An 18,583-nucleotide genomic window follows, 5' to 3' on the forward strand; every position below is an offset into this window, starting at 1 on the left:
AGTAGGAATGGTTCCCCCTGTCGATGATATGAAGAGTACCTCCTACAACTTTAATTAAACACAATAGGGTTACTTGGTATCCACTTCCAGGACATTTCATAAAGCTATGTTTCATTCCTTTTTCTTGTCTTGGGAAAATTTCGGTAGAGTTTCCTCTACACTTCTTACTATCCCACAACCTACACGCAGAAAATACCAGCAATGCCTCACAGGACCAATACACACACACACACACATATATATATATATATATATATATATATTCATCTTATATCACAGCCACACAAGGCATTCAATATCATCTCGTATCGTAGCCACACAGGACTTTCAATGTCAACAATAATATAAAAATACTGGACTTACCTCATATGTCCAACTTCAAATTGCATCTGTTGCACTTCTTGTCTGCTTTCCTTTTAGGTTTCAACTTTACTTTCAATATTACTTCAATACCTTACCCAACAGATATCTTCCGTGCCTTTACTTTACTTACCTGCGTGTTTCATAACTTCCCATGTCATCAATTACTTCCTTTTGTTAATATTCAAGGTTAGTATAAGGAATTTTCCTACGACTCGGATCTAAAGAACGATCTCAGATGTGAAAGAAAGGTAATATCCTAAATGTCCTGTAGCCTCCTGTTTATAGATGTGGTGCGCAACACATCGATAGACAAGATTCTACTAGACACGGTCTGCAGACAATCTAAGGACGAACTGCTCTGATACCACTTCTGTCACGACCCAACCCCGTAGGCCACGACTGGGGTCCGACCTGGACCCCCCGTATACCTAACTATCAGCTGTGGTCAAATTGAACTGTAATTAAAACAGTATCATATAACAGAGCCTCATTGGGCGATAACATTTTCATAAACCTGTAGCCCTTTTCATTTGTTTCATAACATGAAAGGGCATGCAAGCCGACAAGGCTGCCATAACATAATAACATATACCATACATCATGTAGACCCAGCTGAATCAAACTGATATACACAACCCACATATACATGTCTGCAGACCTCTAACAATATCAACGACAACATATGGCGGGACAAGGCCCCTGCCGTACCCCTGAATAATATAATAAAACTATACATCAACGGCCAATGCCAAAAACTAGGCTCCGATATAGTGGAGCCTCTTCCAGCTGAGCTGAGCGGGATCCTAAGATAACGGACTCCCAAAACCTATACCTGTACCTGTAGGCATGAAGCGCAGCCCCCCCGAGAAAAGAGGGGGGGGGGGGTCAGTACGACATATGTACTGAGTATGTAAAACATAACACAATACGACTAGAGGCATATCTGAAATAGAGAAGTAGAGGATAAAATATCAAATCAGAAACCTATACCTGGAAAAGTAAAATCATGCATGCTCAAATTTTCAATATAGTCGGCCTATCAGGGATCCGGTGAATCATATATGTAGTACCATCACCTCCTTATTACAACACATCATCACATTATCATATATATACATACGTACCCGGCCCTCTAGTGAAGGCGCGATGAACAATACAGTGGAATTATGCACGATTACTATTCCCGAACCAGGGTCGACGAAAGAAGTGTTACAGTATGCACGAGTAGAATAGTGATAAACAAAACACAATTTAAATCATTAGCTGAGACTCAATAAAGTCATCAAGTGAACCGTCACTTGGAAGTAATTGAAGTACCTGCTAGGTGTCACGGAGGACTGTATGGAGCATCAGGAACCATAGACATGTGTCACAATGTTTCCAAACAGCTTACAGGATCCAGACGTCTATCCTCATGGAGCCGTCAAGGATAGAGGCCTATACCTCCAATTACTATTTAACCTATCAAAGACACGAAGATAGTAGCTTACTACTTTAAAGTTTAACATTCAAAAGTGAGTGAGGGTCCTGAAGTCATATTCAGAACCTGGGAATGGAATTACCCCCAAAGCTCATATCATATCCTGCTTATATCTAAGACATGCCAAAAGAAAGAGAAAAGATAGGCTTTACATACCTATACCAAAAACAAACCAAGAGAAGCTTCACATACCTCTTATGAGTTACTCTTTATCTCGTTCACCTCGTCGTACTTTGAACCTATTCAATACGAAAGAAATACGAATATCAACCACTTTTAGCTTTACAACATCTTAGGTTGCACCTTAGTATTCATGGAATCTATTTCCTTGTTCGTCTCCCCAACTAGTTCTTTAATTAGTTAAGGCATTAACAAAAATTGGACAGCACCTCTCCTATAATGTGCCCTATCCAAATTTACAATTATATCCCTAAAAACTATAGACAACCAACAACAACAACCTGCAGCATACGTTTAAGTAATTCACACCAACAATATACAACATAAACTCCAAACGACTTGCTCAGAATTATGATATCAAAATAGGGTGTCTAGGGTGTCTAGACTTTATTTTGTAACACCTTTAATTATAGAAACCGAGGGGTTGTGTGGATAAAACCAGAAGCACCCATACCCCTTTTAGAGTATATTTAGTCCCTGCAACACACCCCTACAACCTACAGCAGTACGCCACAAGCACAACCCTTTACTTCGATGACAATTCAACTATAACGACTCCAACTTAGTTTATTTTGAACGTCAAGCATATCTATGATGTTTTCACATTTACAGCGACTTAAAAAACATATAATACACTTATTAAAAATACCATAAACTCCAAATTAAGAGGAGAAATATTACCTTACCCGAAATTGGCCAAATCTGTCAAATTGCAACTCGAAACTTCTCCAAACGTGCTGAAATTAAGCGGGCTATTTATGTCCCTTATCCGCTGCCCCAAATTGGAATTTTTGGTTATAAAACACTATTATATAACCTTGGAACACCTCAAATAATTAATTCATGGAACTAAACTCGGAGGCTTACCTTGGCAGCCCCCAAACCCGTAGCCCTCCTTTCCTTGTCTCCAACGTTTTCCTTTAGCTTTCTCTTGTTTGTTGCAAGTGTAAAGCAGGAGTTATAGTTCTGTAGATATTGTAAGATACATGTATAAATCTACATGTGGTTGATTAACACCTTATATAATTAATTCACGGAGAAAAATTGAAGAACTTACCTTTAATTTCTCAAAACTATGTCTGTCCTTCTTTTTCTTCCAACGTTTTCTCTCCTTTTGTTCTTCATGTTTTTTTTCCTTTCTTTTGGCTGAAGATTTGGATGATAAATGTGACTAAGAGTCACTTAACACACATATATACCCCTCTTTAGAAGGCGCCACATGGCATCCCCCTAGGGTGATACGTGGCAGCCTCCTAGGGTGCCACCTCAACCTATTTGACCAATCACATGCTGCCATATGGCAGTGGGGTCCACCCCAAGCTGCTGTGTCACCTACTTGACCCTAAGTAGGTGAATCACCTGCTTTTCCAAGTAGGTGCATCACCTACTTGCTTTGAGTAGGCGCGTCGTTTCCTTATTTATCTTTCGTGAGCTCGTAATCTCATTTTACTTCAAGAGCCTATGGACTTCTTGCTACTTAAGTTTGACGTGTACTCAAGTAGCTTAAGTGTGTAGGACTTTTAAGTTAGTAGCTTACGTAGGTAAGTCGATTCCTATGACTCCTTACTTGGCCTCCAACTTCTTCCGACTCCTCATCACCCTATTTCCAAGCTTCCCTACTATGGGGTATCACATTCTCCCTTCCTTGGAGTTGTTTAATAATGTTGTAGACTATCCGTCTCACATAATAACTTCTATGAAGCTTAAGAGACATTCCGAGCTCAAGAGTGTGGGGTGTAACAACATCGATACCAAAATTAACTCCCCTTATGGGAGGGATACCGAAAAGGTCATCGAGGAAGACATCGGGAAACTTATTGACTACAGTAATCAACTCAAGATGAGGACTTTCGGAGTCGACATCTCTAATCCTCACAATGTGGTAAAGGCAACCCTTAGCAATCAACTTTCAGGTCTTAAGACAAAAAATGAACTTACCCTTCACTACTGAATCATGACCTTTCCATTCAAGAATAGACTTATTTGGAAATTGAAACTGTCACGACCCAACCCCGTAGGCCGTAACGGGTGTTCGAACGGGTCACACACGTGTACCCCTGCCAATTATACATAACCCGTCTCCTATCTACACTCAAAATGCACTAACAGGTAAAACAAAACATACAAGCCGACAAGACTGTTGTAACCTATAGGGTCGTTCCATAATACACATATACGCGAGCCTACAAGGCCGCCACAACACAGGGAATGCCCCAAATCATAAGTTTTATCAGTACAGCTGTACTTACATACATATACAACCCATAGACCACTCATATACAACTCATGTACAACTCACGTACACATACAACCCATATATGTACAACCCACATCTGTACCCACAGACCTCTAAGAGTAAGAAGAACAGTAACATAAGGCGGGATAGGGCCCCCGCCGTACCCGTGAACAAAATAAATATATACATAGGTATACCGGCCCTCTAGTAAGGGGCTCGGTGGATAATATATTAAATTGCATAAATTTGATAACCGGCCCGGGACTCGGAGAAGAAGTATTACAATGTACACGACTAGAGTAGTGAGAAACAAAACACAGTTCAAATAATTATCTGAGACTCAATGAATTCATCAAGCGAATCATCACTTGGAGGTCAGGGTAGGAATGTAATTGTTTTAAGTGCCCTCTAACTGTCACTCGGGGCTATATCAGTTAGGATCTCAGGGACCCTAGACGCATACTAAAGTAAGGCCAATTCACTTATGGAACCAGAACATTTGTTATCAAATAGTTTTAAGACTTGGAGTCTGTACATTCGTACCTCTTTAACATATAGAAGTTTCCAGGGAAATAGTTTAACTACCATAGAGTTCAACATCTAGTAGTAAATAAGAGATACTTAAGAATGGAATTACCCCAGTGCTCGTATCACATTCAGATTACAACTACGACATGCCAACATAAGAAAAAGAATGAGCTTTACTTACCTATGCCAAAATATGTCAAGAGAAAGCTTCACATACCTCTTACGGGTTACTCGTTATCCCGTTCGTCTCGTCGTTCTGTGAACCTAGATAACATGGAAGCAACACGAGTATCAACATCCTTAAACTTTTCAGCGTCTTGCATTAGCTATGAGTATTCGTAAAGTTCATTTCCTCGCTCGCCTTCCCGACTAGTTCCTTAGTTAATTAAGGAGTTAACGGAAATCGAACAGCACCTCCCTTATAACGTGCCCTATTCGAATTCCCAATTATGTCCTTAATACCTATATCCAACCAAAAATATAACCATCAGCTCATATATATATAAAACATGGCAACATTACACAATATAAACTCCAAAAGACTCGCTTGAAATTACGATATCCAAAATAGAGTTTCTAGTTTCTATTTTGTAAAACCTTTAACTGTACGAAGCGGGGGGTCATGTGGCTGTAACCAGAAGATACCCAACCTCATTTAAAACATTTTTAGGCCCTGAAACACGCCACCACACAACCAGAAGCAGCCTGCACACGCACAACACCTTATTTCGACAACAATTTAACTATAATGATTCCAATTTAGTTTATTTCGAACGTCGAGTATTTCCATGAATTTATTACACTTACAGCAGCCTAAAAGGTGTATAATATACCCTATAACGACACCATAAACTTCAAATTGGAAGGGAAGACCTTACCTTTTCCGAAATTGGTCAAAATTCACCAAAATTGCGCCTCGGAACTTCTCTAGCGCGCTTTAAACGCCGTGGCTGCTTTCTGTCCGTTTTGGGCTGCACCAAACCACGATTTTATACTACGAATACCTCCATATCATCGTGATATAATCTAGATAATTAATTTATGGAGCGAAATCGGGACTTACCTATTTTTTTCCCTTGGCCGCCCTCTTTTTCTCTCTAGTTTAGGGTTTTTGGTTTTCTTTTTGCCTTGGCTGATTTTTGGGTTATGAACTAAGGTATATCTTACATATACTTACATATGGGTGGTCCTAAGAGGTGACATGTGTCAGCCCCTAAGGGGGATACGTGTCCAGCCCCTATTGGGCCACCGTGTCCATGCAAGCAAGGAGGGCCTGCCACGTTGTCACGACCCAACCCCGTGGGCCACGATTGGGGTCCGACCTGGACCCCCGTTTACATAATTATCAGCTACAGTCAAATTGGACTATGTATAATGTGATACTGCTCACAAAAACCTCAATGGGTTAAAACTTTTTCATGTTCATATAGCCTCCTAGATATCGGAACCAAACACATGAACCCAGTGGGTGATAAAATATTCATACACGTGTGGCCTCTTTCATATGCATCATGTCATGAAAGGGAAAGCTAGCCGATAAGGCTGCCACAACATAATAACTTTTACAAAATATCGCATAGGAATAACCGAAATAAACTCCTAAACAACCCACACACATATGTCTATAGACCCCTAAGAATAGGAATGATAACATATGGCGGGACAGGGCCCCCGCCTTACCCCTGCATAAACAAATATATACATCGCAGGACCAGTTCCCAAAAGCTAGGCTCCGAAACAGTAGAGCACTTCCAACATAGCTGAGCGGAAATCCTACACTGGCGGATCTTCGAAATGAACATCTGTACCTGCGAGCATGAAACACAGCCCCCCGAAGAAAGGAGGGTCAGTACGATATATGTACTGAGTATATAAGCATAACATAACTGAGATAACAACTGAACCAAGGATGCATGAAACCAAGTATAACATTTAATAAGGTACTGTACGAGCACCTCACAAAATAAAGTCATGTATACCACTATCACATACTATATCTGGCCTGTTCGGGGACTCGGTGTTACAAACACATCATCTATCATGCTAGGTATATATATGCCATTAATGCTGTGGGACGTACAGTCCGATCCCTGTATATAAAAAGTACATGCCGAGAAACGATGGCCCGATCCATGTATCATATAATAATGCTGAGGAACGATGGCCCGATCCGTATATCGTATAACAATGCCGAGTTACGATGACCCGATCCATATAATGAATAATGATGACGAGGTACGACGGCCCGATCCGTATAATGCATAATAATATCGAGGTACGATGGCCCGATATGTATAATGCATAATAATGCCGAGGTAAGAAGGCCCAATCCGTATAATGCATAATAATGCCGAGGTACGACGACCCGATCTGTATAATGCATAATATGTCGTGGAACGTACGACCCGATCCTTACATAGCAAAATGTGTCGAGGTACGTCCGACCCGATCCATATATATATCATAATGCATATACGTGCACACAAAACTCTATAACATATCAAATATCCCTCAACCATTATCGTAAAGTATGCCCAAGAACCCCCAGGTTTAGGAGCTTACACATCCAATCACTATTCAGCCTATAGAAGGCTCAAGGGTCGTAGTTTAACTACTTTAAGGCCCTTAGCATTGAGGAGTGAACTCGAGTCACGAGTTATACTCGGAACTTACAACTGGAACTACCTCTACCCTCAAATTATATCTTATTTCATTTACGTTAAGACGTCCCATAAGAAAGAAGCGATAGGCTCTACATATATTACCTTTTATCATATAGAAGCCTTAAATGGAAATAACTCAACTATTACAGGAGTTCTACCATCACGAAGTGGATAAGAATTATAAATTGTACTCGGAACTTCATGAATGGAGTTATTCCCATGTTTCATATGTATAAACCATTCATAACTTATATTTAATACATTCCAAAAGAAGGAGGAATAGCTTTACATACACTACTTTTCAGCATATAGAAGACTTACAAGTCCATAACTCAACTATCGCAGGAGTTCTAATATCTAGAAGTGAATAAGATTTATGAACCATACTCGGGGTTCTATGAATGGAATTATTCTCACCTTACATACACAATTCACTTAAGACTAAGACATGCCAAAAGAAAAGAAGATAAGCTTTACATACTTATGCCGAAAACATGCCAAAAGAGAGCTTCACATACCTTGTCTGAATTATTCCTTATCCTGCTTGCCTCGCCATCCTTTGAACCTATTCAACATGAAAGTAGTATGAATATCAACCCCTTTTACTTTCCATCACCCTAGGTTACATCTTAGTATTAATGGAATCTATTTCCTTAGTCGTTTCTCTGACTAGTTCTGTTATTCGCTAAGGTGTCGACGAAAATTGGGCAGCACCTCCCCTATAATGTGCCCTATCCAAATTTCCAATTAGGTCCCTAAGACCTATATCCAACCAAAAACAACAACCTGCAGCAATTCACACCAACAATATACAACATAAACTCCAAACGACTTATCAAAAATACGGTAGCACAATAGGGCGTCTAACCTTTATTTTATAACGCCTTTCATTATACGCAACGAGGGGTTGTGTGGATTCAACCAGCAGCACCCTAACCCACATTAGAACATATTTAGGCCCTGCAATAACACATCACACCCCTGCAGCAGCACCTCACATGAACAACACTATCCTTCGACGACAATTTAACTATAGCGATTCCAATTTAGTTTATTTCGAATGTCGAGCATTTATACGATATTCTTAAACTTCCAGAAGCATACAAGGGGTGTAATACACCATATAAAAACACCATAAACTTCAAATTGAAAGGAAAAACCTTACCTTTCCCAAAATTGGCCAAAACTCACCAAACCTATCAAAACGTGAATTCTAAATAACCTACTGTCTTGTATTGTTGCTTAGTTTCGAAGGGGTAATTGAAGGAAACAGGATTTGTGGCCTCAATTAAAGTTATAGACATGTGTATCAAGGTCGCAATTTTTTTTAATTACCCCTACAATAATTTTGTACGAAAATATATGCCCAAAATACTCACAGCTGTCCGTGTAGGATTTCCAAAACAAAATCTGGGCAGTACCTCCTCTACACTTCATCACCATTTTTAGCAAATATAAAAGCAAAAATGGATTTTAAAGTCTAAATAAAGGTTATAGACCTATGAAATACCTTCCCAAAACATATTGAATCACCCAAAACTAAGCTATACACAAGAAGTTATACCAGTATTACTAACAACTGTCCCCTCCAAAAACGGGTCTGTTCCCTAGCGTTTTCTCTTTAAGTTTCTCTTAGTTTTCCAAGTGAAGAACTGAAAATATGGTTCCGTAGGCATCATAATATACATATATACACCTCCACTTAATTGAGGAACACCGTAGATAATTAATTCACGGAAGAAAAGTGAAGAACTTACCTTAATTTCCTCCAATTTGTGGCTGTTGTTGTGAGCTCTCTTTCTCTCATGTTTCTCTCTATAATTTGGATAAATATGACTTAATAGTCATCCATACATAGATATATATATTTTTGGAGAGTGAAACATGTCATCCCCTAAGGGTGACATGTGTCACACCCTTAGGCAGCCACCTCAATTATGCAACCAATCCATGGTTGCCACGTGGCAGGTGGGGGGTCCACCCCATGGTGTGTCACCTGCTGCCATGTGTCACTTTCATGTGATGCCATGTGTACCTATCACGTGCTTTCATGTGTCAAGTAGGTGAGTCACCTACTTGCTTCAAGTAGGTGCGTCGTTTTCTTATTTCTCTTCCGTGGGTTCGTAATTTTGTCGCACTTTAAGAGCCTATGTATTCCTTGATACTTAGTCTCAACACGCACTCGAGTAGATTAAGTACGTAAGACCTCCAAGTTGGTAGTTTACGCGGGTCAATCGAGTCCTACGACTCATTTCTCGTCCTCCAACTCCTTTCGAATTTTTATAACCTTATTTCCAATCTTCCTTATTATGAAACATTTCGTTCTCCTTTCCTTGGAGTTATTTGATAGCATTATAAACTATCCGACTCACATAACGACTTTTAAGAAACTTAAGAGCCTTCCCAAAAACTTGAGAAGCTTAAGAAACATTCTAAGGTACCAAAGTACTGGGTGTAACATCCTTCCCCCCTTTAGAACATTCGTCCCCGAATGTTAACTAGCCTCATAAGGACTTACGAGTGCTTCAAGATTCTTCTATACTGGCTGCCGTTCATTGGCCTTGTATCAACTCATATGGTCTATTTAAGAAGGTAGATTACCTGTAGGCATAGGGAACAAGTGATATTTCTTTTCCATTACTTCTTTCCAGTTTCTTTACCACATCATATTGCACCCTTTACACGAACATGTGTAGGAGATTAAAATAGCCGAAAGATGCTTTAGCATCACTATACTAGTCTGTACGTAAACCTATATCATTTCTTACTTCCTTTCTCTACTTACCCTTGAGTTTCCTCATATTCCAGTATAGGAGAGATCTCTCATCCTTTCCTTGTTTTGCTGCTTGTACACCACAATATTAGTAGTCAGTAACTTTGTTACCAACATCTTACCTTCAGTCGAGTATAGCCTGGCTATTCCTTACAATATGTTTAAGTTCACATCGTAATTCTCTTATTGTATTCATCCCCTTTGTATGCACCTATTTTTTGATGTCATACTATTCAAGTCCTTACTATTAATTCTCCGCACTATCTCCGGTATCATGGCCTCTATCCGTTTATTGCTGGCCTTTAGATCTTATTAACTCATGTCAGTATGGGATCTCACTTGAAGCCACTTCCCCCCTTTAGGGTGTACCCATGTCACTATCTGTTGTGCTCTAACTTACGCCCTTATTTCCAATTTTCTAATACGTATGATTCTTTTCCAACACATTCAGTACACTGCACCATATCTATGCCTTCCTTTATATCTTCCATACCTTTGGTTGCCTAGGTACGACAACTTAACACAATCATGAGGTGCTAATCTAGTCTAATTATGGGTACTCGAGTCACGTAGCAATTTATTCGAAGCCACTTTCCATTTATTTTGATCAACAACTAGCTAGGGCTTATAGTCGTTTCCAATTCTCAAATAGGCAGTACTTACCTTCCGATGCTCGGTGTCCCAAGCTTTGTCATAGTCCTAGCCTTACCCCAGTGGGTACCACTTGTCCCTTTAATGAATTCACAATGCGCCAGTTGTTTTGCAAAGCTACATCCCCTATCTCAAAGGGTCTTATCATCTTTCACGGTAGAGTTACGTATCCACAATACTTCTTTATAGCAACAATGCCATGCACGGCTAACGTGTATATATACATGTATATCATCTCATATCACATCCACACAGGGCTTCCCAGGGGGTCACCCATCCCAATATTACTCTTGCCCAAGCACACTTAATTTCAAAGTTCTGATGAGATCTAGTACGTTAGTGCTGGTATGATCGCACCCTCCCCGTGGGGCGCATATCTATCGAAGAAGACGATGACCCAGCAGCTGATCTAGTAGGCCAAGTTGCACCGCCCAAGTTACCCGTATTAGTTAGTCTTATCCTTAATATATCGTTCTATCCATAACTACCAGTCTTCTCTAAATCATTTTCCTTTTATTTCAAGGAAAATTTGGGCAGAGTTTCCTCTATATTTCTTACTATCTCAACACCTGCACGCAGAAAATGCCAATAATTCCTCACAGGGGCAATATGCATAAAGATACATATATACATATCATATCACGTCATATCGTAGCCTCACAGGGCACCCAATATCAACAATAGTATAAGCTGACGGACTTACCTTGTATGTCCAACTCGAACTGCACCTGTTTAGACTTTCCGTCTACTTTTCCTTTCAATTTTCAACTTTACATGTCAACCGCAATTCAATACCTTACCTGGTACCTATCATTCATGCCTTGCTTACCTGCGTGCTGTGTAACTTCCAATATCGTCAGTAACCTTCTTCTATTGATGTTGTCCTTCTGCTGAAATCACAAGTTAGTATGAGGAATTTCATTCCCTATGACTCGGCTCTATCGCACGATCGTAGATATGAAAGAAAGGTAACATCCTAAATGTCCTGTAGCCTCTTGTCTATAGATGTGGTGCACAACACACCGATAAACAAGACTCTACTAGACACGGTCTGTAGACACTCCAAGGACAAACTACTCTAATACCACTTTTGTTACGACCCAACCTCGTGGGCCGCAATTGGGGTTCGACCTGGACCCCCGTTTACATAACTGTCGACTACAGTCAAATTGGACTATGTATAACGTGATACTGCTCACAAAAACCTCAATGGATTAAAACTTTTCCATGTTCATATAGCCTCCTAGATATAGGAACCAAACACATGAACCCAGTGGGTGATAAAATATTCATATACGTGTGGCCTCTTTCATTTGCATCATGTTATGAAAGGGAAAGCTAGCCGATAAGGCTGGCACAAAATAACAGCTTTTACAAAATATCGCATAGGCATAACCAAAATAAACTTCTAAACAACCCACACACATATGTCTACAGACCCCTAAGAATAGGAATGACAACATATGGCGGTACAGGGCCCCCGCCTTACCCCTACATAAACAAATATATACATCGAAGGACTAGTTCCCAAAAGCTAGGCTCCGAAACAGTAGAGCACTTCCAACATAGCTGAGTGGAAATCCTACACTGGCGGATCTCCGAAATGAACATCTGTATCGGTGGGCATGAAACACAGCCCCCCGAAGAAAGGAGGATCAGTACGATATATGTACTGAGTATATAAGCATAACATAACTGAGATAACAACTGAACCAAGGATGCAGGAAACCAAGTATAACATTTAATAGGGTACTATACCAGCACCTCACAAAATAAAGTCATGTATACCACTATCACATACTATATCTGGCCCACTCGGGGACTCGGTGTTACAAACACATCATCTATCATCCTAGGTATATATATGCCATTAATGCTGTGGGACGTACAGTCCGATCCCTGTATATAAAAAGTACATGCCGAGAAACGATGGCCCGATCCATGTATCATATAATAATGCCGAGGAACGACGGCCCGATCCGTATATCATATAATAATGCCGAGGTATGATGGCCCAATCTATATAATGCATAATAATGTTGAGGTACGACGACTCGATCCATATAATGCATAATAATGTCGAGGTACGACGGCCCGATCCGTATAATGCATAATAATGCCGAGGTACGATAGCCCGATCCGTATAATGCATAATCTGTCGTGGAACGTATGACCCGATCCTTACATAGCAAAATGTGTCGAGGTACGTCCGGCCTAATCCATATATATATATATCATAATGCATATATGTGCACGCAAAACTCTATAACATATCAAATATCCCTCAACCATTATCGTAAAGTATGCCCAAGAACCCCCAGGTTTAGGAGCTTACACATCCAATCACTATTCAGCCTATAGAAGGCTCAAGGGTTGTAGTTTAACTACTTTAAGGCCCTTAGCATTTAGGAGTGAACTTGAGTCACGAGTTATACTCAGAACTTATAACTGGAACTACCTCTACCCTCAAATCATATCTTATTTCATTTACATTAATACATCCCATAATAAAGAAGCGATAGGCTCTACATATATTACCTTTTATCATATAGAAGCCTTAAACGACAATAACTCAACTATTACAGGAGTTTTACCATCACGAAGTGGATAAGAATTATAAATTGTACTCGGAACTTCATGAATGGAGTTATTCCCATGTTTCATATGTATAAACCATTCATAACTTATATGTAATACATGCCAAAAGAAGGATGAATAGCTTTACATACACTACTTTTCAGCATATAGAAGACTTATAAGTCCATAACTCAACTATCGCAGGAGTTCTAATAACTAGAAGTGAATAAGATTGATGAACCATACTCGGGGTTCTATGAATGGAATTATTCTCACCTTTCATACACAATTCACTTAAGACTAAGACATGCCAAAAAAAAAGAAGATAAGCTTTACATACTTATGCCGAAAACATGCCAAAAGAAAGCTTCACATACCTTGTCTGAATTATTCCTTATCCTGCTTGCCTAGCCGTCCTTTGAACCTATTCAAAATTAAAGTAGTATGAATATCAACCCCTTTTACTTTCCATCACTCTAGGTTACATCTTAGTATTAATGGAATCTGTTTCCTTAGTCGTTTCTCTGACTAGTTCTGTTATTCGCTAAGGCGTCGACGAAAATTGGGCAGCACCTCCCCTATAATGTACCCTATCCAAATTTCCAATTAGGTACCTAAGACCTACAGCCAACCAAAAACAACAACCTGCGGCAATTCACACCAACAATATACAATATAAACTCCAAACGACTTATTCAAAAATACGGTAGCACATTAGGGCGTCTAGCCTTTATTTTGTAATGCCTTTCATTATACGCAATGAGGGGTTGTGTGGATTCAACTAGAAGCACCCTAACCCACATTAGAACATATTTAGGCCCTGCAATAACACATCACACCCCTGCAGCAGCACCTCACATGAACAGCACTATACTTCGATGACAATTTAACTATAGCGATTCCAATTTAGTTTATTTCGAACGTCGAGCATTTATACGACATTATTAAACTTCCAGAAGCATACAAGGGGTGTAATAAACCATATAAAAACACCATAAACTTCAAATTGAAAGTAAAAACCTTACCTTTCCCAAAATTGGCCAAAACTCGCCAAACCTATCAAAATGTGAATTCTGGACAGCCTACTGTCTTGTATTGTCGCTTAGTTTCGAAGGGGTAATTGAAGGAAACAAGATTTGTTGCCTCAATGAAAGTTATAGACATGTGTATCAAGGTCGCAATTTTTTTTAACTACCCCTACCACAATTTTGTACGAAAATATATGCCCAAAATACTCACAGCTGTCCGTGTAGGATTTCCGAAACAAAATCTGGGCAGTACCTCCTCTACACTTCATCACCCTTTTTTAGCAAATATAAAAGCAAAACTGGATTTTAAAGTCTAAATAAAGGTTATATACCTATGAAATACCTTCCCAAAACATATTGAATCACCCAAAACTAAGCTATATACAAGAAGTTATACCAATATTACTAACAACTGTCCCCTCCAAAAATGGGTCTGTTCCCTAGCATTTTCTCTTTAAGTTTCTCTTAGTTTTCCAAGTGAAGAACTTAAAATATGGTTCCGTAGGCATAGTAATATACATATATACACCTCCACATAATTGAGGAAAACCGTAGATAATTAATTAACGGAAGAAAAGTGAAGAACTTACCTTAATTTCCTCCAATTTGTGGCTGCTGTTGTGAGCTCTCTTTCTCTCATGTTTCTCTCTATAATTTGGCTAAAAATGACTTAATAGTCATCCATACATAGATATATATATTTTTGGAGAGTGGCACATGTCATCCCCTAAGGGTGACATGTGTCACACCCTTAGGCAGCTACCTCAATTATGCAACCAATCCATGGTTGCCACGTGGCAGGTGGGGGGGGGTCCACCCCATGGTGTGTCACCTGCTTCCACGTGTCACTTTCATATGATACCATGTGTACCTATCACGTGCTGCCATGTGTCAAGTAGGTGAGTCACCTACTTACTTCAAGTAGGTGCGTCGTTTCCTTATTTCTCTTCCGTGGGTTCATAATTTCATCGCACTTTAAGAGCCTATGTATTCCTTGCTACTTAGTCTCAACACGCTCTCGAGTAGCTTAAGTACGTAAGACCTCCAAGTTGGTAGTTTACGCGAGTCAATCGAGTCCTACGACTCATTTCTCGGCCTCCAACTCCTTTTGAATTATTATAACCTAATTTCCAATCTTCCTTATTATGAAGCATTTCGTTCTCCTTTCCTTGGAGTTATTTGATAGCATTATAAACTATCCGACTCACATAACGACTTTTAAGAAACTTAAGAGCCTTCCCAAAAACTTGAGAAGCTTAAGAAGTATTCTAAGGTACCAAAGTATGGGGTGTAACACAGGTGGCAGTGGGGCCCACCTCCCCCAAGCAGGTGGGTTACCTACTTGACCCCAAGCAGGTGGGTCACCTGCTTGCTTGAGGTGCTGCCACGTGTCACTCCTCCATTGGCTGCCATGTGTCCTCTTTTCCTCTTCCTCGTGGGTTCGTAATCTCTTCTTATTTTAAGAGCCTATGTAACCCGTGCTACGCAAGCTTGGTACATCCTCAAGTAGATTAGGTATGTAAGACTTCTAAGTTAGTAGCTTACATAGGTAAATCGAGTCCTACGACTCATCACTTGGCCTCCAATCCCTTCTGACTTCTCTTGACCCTATTTCCAACCTTCTCCATTTTGGGGTATCAAATTCTCCCTTCCTCAGAGTTATTTGATATGTGTGGATAGTAGGGGTCTCATGGCCATTTTCAAGAAGGTTAGGAACACGTCTAAAGGTTTAAAAGTGCGGGGTGTAATAGAAACTTGACTTGATGAGTCCTACAATATATGGAAGCATATGATGTATGTATCTAATCCATCCCAAGTACAACATCAGAATCCACCATGTTGAGCTTTATGAGATCACAAGGAACAACTTTATGCAAGATAGACACGGGACAACCCTTATAGACTTTTCTAACAACAACCGGCTCACCAATGGGGGTAGACACCAAATAAGGCTCTACTAATATTTTGGGCTATACATCAAACCTATTAGCCAAGAATGGATTAACAAACAAAATATTTGCATCCGGATCTAACAATGCATACACATCAAAAGAAAATACCTTTAACATATTGATAACAACATTGGGTGCTTCTTCAATCTCTCGCCTCTCATGCAAAGCATAGAAACGGTTGGTGCATTGGTAACCTCCTTGAGCTTGTTGACCATGAGCAATTTGGACTTGATGCCATCACCACCACCTCTAGAATCCCAAGCATGATGACCCTGTTCGCCACACTTGACGCATGCATTGGAGCTTGCTAAGCATTCCTCTTTGTGAGTCTGTCAACCCTTTTACAAGTGGGGAAAGCTTGAGTACCAACATTGTCTCTTGGAACCATTGGGGTAGAACCTATATCCTTGTTGAACCTTGAAGGAGGAGTATTTACGGAACCTTGTCCCACAAACCATTGCCCACCTTGGCCTTTTCCATTGTTACCATAATCGGACCTTTGAGGGTTAACCCTCCACCATCCACTAATGACTTATTGAACTCTCTCGACCTCTCCCTCAACTTCTCTTCTTTAAATTGCTCTACATATGTCATTAATCGGGAGATATCCATCTCTTTGACCAACTTGGCCATTTTGCATTCATTGGACACAAAGATAGAGACACCAAAAATAAACTTGCTCATCCTTGCTCAGGGGTCCGAGACCATGAATGGCGCATACTTAGACAACTTGGTAAATTTGAGGGAATAATCCCTCACACTCATACTCCCTTGATGAAGGTTGATAAACTCTTGGATTTTGGCCTCCCTTAGCTCCACTAGCAAGAAGTGTTCTAGGAAGACACCCTTGAACTATTCCCATCCTATCATCCCTATTTATTCATCCCTCTCAACAACCCATTATTCGTACCAAACTAGTTCCACACTTTTGAGTTGATAGTCCTCTAGCTCGACCTTCTCATTTGGAGTCATACCCATGATAGCCATAATCTGGTACACCTTATTAATAAACTACATAGGGTTCTCATCTATTTTAGAACTATTAAACGTGGGCAGATTCATTTTTTGGAAATTCTAAATCCTAGAAGCCAAATTTTGCACTCGAGGAGGAGGAACACCTTGGTTCCCTTGGTTGGCTATGGCTTGATCCAACAACATGATGATATTTCAAAATTTTGCATGGGTGACCCTTTCCTCATGATATGGGGAATCGGGAATCGGAGGAGCTTGGTCCTCACCAACAACCCTTGCTCTAAGAGGTGCTCTTTGTCGAGGCATTATCTAGAGAACATAAAATGATTTGTTAGTTAGAGAAAGGCTTAGTACACTCTAGGGCACGTCGTAAATTTGAAAGAAGTGAAAACTTTCCTAAACGCCCAATAATCTCCTATTCATAGTTGTGGCGCTCTTCACAACCATGAACAAGATCCTATTTGATGCGGTATATTGGACTTCACAACCATTTCAAAACCTCGAGTGCTAATACCAAGTTTTTTATGACCCAAGCTTAGGGACTCGATGTGACACAACCAATAAAGCACCCCGGAGGTACCTCATCCAAGCCTTTTAGCATTCATTAAGCTTTTCATTGGTAATGATAATCAAAAATAAGAAAAAATGTAAGAGATAACATGACTAAGGGATTTTACATAGAATATGAGTCAAGTCATTTGAACACCATATATTTTGTCCAACCATACCTTCTACTTTAAAGACTTGGCGGGGGCTAAATGTCCTTAGCTCACCCTCAAGATATAAGTCAAAAGTACCAAAAGTAACTTAATAGTCTATACATGACATAAGATAGAAATATAGAAGTGTTGTTCCTGAAACATGGTTTTATACCCCGTACTTTTGTACCTTGGAAGGTTCTCAAGCTTCTTAAGTTTCTTGAACCTCTTAAGCTTCTTAAATTTTATTTAAGCTTCTTAAGTTTTTTGAAAGGATCGTAAGCTTCTTATAAGTTGTCATGTGAGCCGGATAATCTATGACGCTGTCAAATAACTCTAAGGAAGGAAGAATGTGACACCCCATAGAAGGGAAGATTGAAAATATGGTTATGAGAATCCGGAAGGAATTGGAGACCAAGTAATGAGTCGTAGGACTCGAATTACTTACGTAAGCTACCAATTTGGAAATCTTACATACTTAA

At 39.8% G+C, this 18,583-nt stretch overlaps 1 pseudogene; it reads right to left on the reverse strand.

Moving 5' to 3' along the window:
* Positions 1-11,112: 11,112 nt before the first annotated feature.
* LOC129904919 (5S ribosomal RNA) lies at positions 11,113-11,233 on the reverse strand (annotated as a pseudogene).
* Between the last annotated feature and the right edge of the window lie 7,350 nt (positions 11,234-18,583).

Source organism: Solanum dulcamara, chromosome 1 (assembly GCF_947179165.1).
Source record: "Solanum dulcamara chromosome 1, daSolDulc1.2, whole genome shotgun sequence".
In the NCBI taxonomy this organism is placed as follows: domain Eukaryota; kingdom Viridiplantae; phylum Streptophyta; class Magnoliopsida; order Solanales; family Solanaceae; genus Solanum; species Solanum dulcamara.